Source organism: Tupaia chinensis, unplaced genomic scaffold (genome assembly GCF_000334495.1).
Source record: "Tupaia chinensis unplaced genomic scaffold, TupChi_1.0 Scaffold145528_1, whole genome shotgun sequence".
NCBI lineage: Eukaryota > Metazoa > Chordata > Mammalia > Scandentia > Tupaiidae > Tupaia > Tupaia belangeri.
In genome coordinates, this window is record NW_006205385.1 from 469,475 (window position 1) to 474,264 (window position 4,790).

A 4,790-nucleotide genomic window follows, 5' to 3' on the forward strand; every position below is an offset into this window, starting at 1 on the left:
TTCAACTCCCAGGTTCAAACATCCTTTTCCTATTGCCCATGCCACTAACTTTCTCAGAGCTCTAGCTACAGAGCAGATCCAGCCATAGTGGGATGGAGTGACAGAGCTGCTTAGAAACTGTGGCTCACCTCTCCATGCCCACGACCTTTGAAATACCTGGTATACTTTGAGATTTCATATTTTACTGGCCCATAAAACATGCACAGTGCATCACATTAATTTAATTCTTTCTTTAGTTATATCCTTCAGCTTAACCCCAGGTACACTTGATCCTGAGAATTTGGGGAAGAACCAAGCACCTCAAACTGACTACATACACCCTTCTCTACTCAGAAGATGAGTCCTTCTCTGAAGAACACACCAAAGAAGTAGAACTTTTCTTCCACCCTGACACTACAGAATCGACTCCAAGAAAATAAGAAGAAATGTATAATCCATAAGATGACCAAAAACCAGTACAGAAGTGCAAGAAATAAGAAAACCTTTCCCCTTAGGTCGGGTGTGAGGTAGGTAGCTAGGTACCACGTGCAGGAGCTGAGGCTCTGTGGCCCTACCTCATCACCTTACTCCATGGCTGTTCCTGAGACCCACTCCAACCACGCTATTTATATCAACAACCTCAATGAGAAGATCAAGAAGGATGAACTGAAGAAGTCATTATAGGCCATAGTCTCCCAGTTCGGGCAGATCCTGGATATCTTGGTGTCATGGAGCCTGAAGATCAGGAGCCAGGCCTTTGTCATCTTCAAGGAGGTCAGCAGTGCACTCCATATAGGGTTTCCCCTTCTACGACAAGCCTATGCGCATCCAATATGCCAAGACCAACTCATATATCATTGCCAAGATAAAGGGCACCTTTGTGGAGTGGGACCACAAGTGGGAAAAGAGGAAGTCCAAGAGTCAGGAGACCCCCGCTGCCAAGAAAGCTGTACAGGATGGGGTAACTGCTCCTATGGTGGAGACCATCCAGGGTCCTGTACCGGGCATGCCACCGATGACACAGGCACCCTGCATCATGTATCACATGCTGAGTCAGCTTCCCTATGTGCCACTCCCTGGCATGATACTCCCACCAGACCTTGCACCGGGCCAGATCCCACCGGCACCATACCCCCACAGCAGCTTGTGCCAGGACAGATGTCACCTGACCAGCCTCTGAGAATCTACTGAATCACATCTTGTTCCACACCAACCTTCCAGAAGAGACAAATGAGCTCATGCTATCCATGCTTTTCAACCAGTTCCCTGGCTTCAAGGAAGTACATCGGGTCCCTGGAAGGCATGATATAGCCTTTGTGGAGTTTGACAATGAGGTGCAGGTTGGGGATGCCCGTGATGCCCTGCAGGAATTTAAGATCACCCAAAACAACGCCATGAAGATATCCTTTGCCAAGAAATAACACTTTTCCCCCATGGCTACCCCTGCCCCTGTCCTGGGATCCCCTTCCCACCTTGGCTCAGCCCCTGAAGGTAAGTCCCCCTTGGGGGCTTTCTTGGATCTGTCTATAAGTGACTGGATGCCACATAGTATGGTACCCAGTCTGTCCCAGACACTTCACCCGGTGCTGTTAGGTTGGAATTAAAGTGGTTTTTTTTTTGTTTTTTTTTGGTTTTTTTGAGAGAGATTTTTGCTAGAGGGCGCGTGTGCTCGCCAGACAGACAGAGAGAGACATAGAGACAGAAAGCAAGAAATCACCCCCCAGGGGGGATGGTCACGCCGCAATCCCTTCTCCTCCATTCTCCTCTCGGGATCTTGGGCACGTACGCACATGCACCCGGTGTGAGTTTTAAGCCACCGGGTCTGGGAAGCGAACCGCAGTTGACTACGTGGGAGTCCAGCGACATAGCCATTATGCTAACTGCTGGTTCCCATAAAGTGGTTTTTTGAGATCTGCTTTTTCTTTCCACAAAAAATAGAAAAGGAAATATTCCCTCTCAAGGGAAAAAAAAAAAAAAAAAAAAAAAAACCTCCTCAGACAGCACAATAGAACTCAAAGAAATGCCAGAAAAATATTTCAGAATACTCATAGTGACAAAATGAAATGATATGCAAGAGAAAAGACACAATACACTACAGGAGATGAGAAATCTCTTCCACAATTTGAAGGAGATAAGCACCATTAAAAAGAATGTAAAAGAACTGTTAGACATGAAGGCTGTAACAGAAAATCAAAACTTTTGTCAAAAGTATGAATAGCAGGTTAGATTTTGCAGAAGATGGATTCTTGGTTATAGAAGACAAAACATCTGACTTAGACAAAAATCACCAAAAAGAATAAAAAATTACCAAAAAAAAATTAGGATAATATATGGAAAATACCAGGTACCATTAAACACTCAAACATCTGAATAGATGATATCCACATGGTAAAGCACCTAATAAAAGCACTGATTATCTATTCCATGAAATACTTGAAGAAAATTTTCAAACCTAGAGTAACAAACATCCAGACCAAAAAAATACAAAGGACCGCAAGTACAATCAACCTTAAAAGAATCTCTCCATGACATATCACTGCCATATTGGTCAAATTGCAGACAAAGAGAAGATTCTATAAATGACAATAGAAAAACATCAAGTTACTAACAAAATTCTTTTCATTATGGAAAAAATGCGAGTAAGGAAAGAAAGGGAAGATATATTCAAAGTATTAATAGGAAAACAATTTCAACCAATAATACCATACCTGGCAAATTGTCCAAAAATGGGAAGATGAAACATTCTCAGATAAACAAAACCTGAAAGAATGTACTAACACTAGACCAGCTCTAAAAGAAGTACCGAAGGAAATACTATTCCAGGAAACTAAAGAGACAAACAGAAAGAGGAGAATAAAAAAAAAAAAAAATTGTGAACAAAATATCAGGTATAATTCTGCAACTATCTCGATAATAACATTGAATGTTAATGGATTAAATTCTCGAGTCTAGAGACACAGACTGGCTGAATGGATTTAAAAGAAAAGAAAAAGGAAGAAAAGAAGAGAAACTCCCCATTTGCTGCCAACAAGAAATGTACTTTATGAATGAAAACATACATAGTCTAAAAGTGAAGGACTCAAAGAAGGTATTCCATACAAATAAGAACTATAAAAAGGCTTGAGTCGCAATACTGATATTAGACAAAACAGGTGTTAAAACAAATTTTTTTTTTTTTTTTTGCTATAGGGCGCGTGTACTCGCCAGACAGACAGAGAGAGACAGAGAGACAGAAACCGAGAAATCACCCCCCAGGGGGGATGGCCACGCCACAATCCCTTCTCCTCCATTCTCCTCCCGGGATCTTGGACACACATGCACATGCACCTGGTGTGAGTTTTAAGCCACCGGGTCCAGGATGCGAACTGTGGTCTACTACATGGGAGTCCAGCGACATAGCCATTATGCCAACTGCTGGTCCTCAAAATCTTTAAGAAGAGAAAAAGGAGGACATTGGGGCCAGCAGGTGGCATAGTGGTTAAGGCACTGGAATCCCATGCAAGCCAGGCATGCGTGTGTACATGCCCAAAATCCAGAGAGGACAAAAGAAGAGAAAAGATTGTGGCATGGCCATTTCCCCAGAGGGGGTGGTTTCTTTCTTTCTTTTTTTTTTTTTGTTTGTGTTTTACTTTATTTTTATATAGTTTATTTTTTTTTGCTATAGGGCGCATGTACTCGCCAGAGAGAGACATAAAGACAGAAAGAGAGAAATCACCCTACAGGGGGGATGGTCATGATACAATCCCTTCTCCTCCGTTCTCCTCTCGGGATCTTGGGCACGCACGCACACACACCCGGCGTGAGTTTAAAGCCACTGGGTCCGGGACGCAAACCACGGTCGACTACGTGGGAGTCCAGCGACTTAGCCATTACACTAACTGCTGGTTCCCTATAGTTTATTCTTTTTATAAATTCAATCACTTACATCATTACAACAAACAAAATGAATTTTCTCGGCATGAATACACTATTCATACAGTTAAGGATATTATCATACATTTATCATCAACAAATGATTCTCCAGTTTTGTGTCCCTTAAATGTTTGGTTTCTTTCTTTCTTTCTTTTTTATTTTTATTTTTATTATCATCATAATCTTCATTATATTACATTGGATTACATATAACTTTACAGTGTATTACATTGCTTTTTCAAAAGGGAATGCCATGCATGTCAGTCAAGACAGAGACATTAATCTCTCTGCTTCAACATTCAATATCTTTTCTATGATTTTCCCAATTATTATTATTATAATTATTTTTTAAAACAGTCAATCACTATTTCTCATTTTGCTTGTAAAAAGACTTTACCCATCATGAAATACTTCTCAGACCAATCCAGTTGAGAATACTATACATGTCATCATCAACAGATAATAATCCATAGAGAGGCAGGACGTTAGTGAGGGAGTGATTTCTCAAGTTTGGTCTTGAGAAAATGATAACAAGAGGAACATTGGAAAGCATACAAATTCATGAAAACTAAACAAAATGCTGCTTAAAATATTGGTTCAATGAAGAAATTAAGAAGAAAATTTAAATATTTCTGGAAACAAATGAAAATAAAAACATAACATGCCAAAACACATAGGACAAAGCACAAAATATACTAAGAGAAGTTATAGCAATATGGATCAATCAATCCATAAATTTCAAATAAACATCAATGGGACACAAGGAACTAGAAAAGTAATAGCAAACTACACTCAAAACTGCCAAGACAAAAAAAGTTAAAGATCAGAGCAGAAATAAATAGAATGAGACTTAAAAAAAAAAAAAAAGCAAAATTAACAGCTTTTTTTGAGAGGTTTTT

General features: G+C 40.2%; 1 pseudogene; it reads left to right on the forward strand.

The window, feature by feature from the left end:
• The first annotated feature begins 570 nt into the window (after nt 1-570).
• LOC102479316 (U1 small nuclear ribonucleoprotein A pseudogene) lies at nt 571-1,400 on the forward strand (annotated as a pseudogene).
• The last annotated feature ends 3,390 nt before the right edge of the window (nt 1,401-4,790 follow it).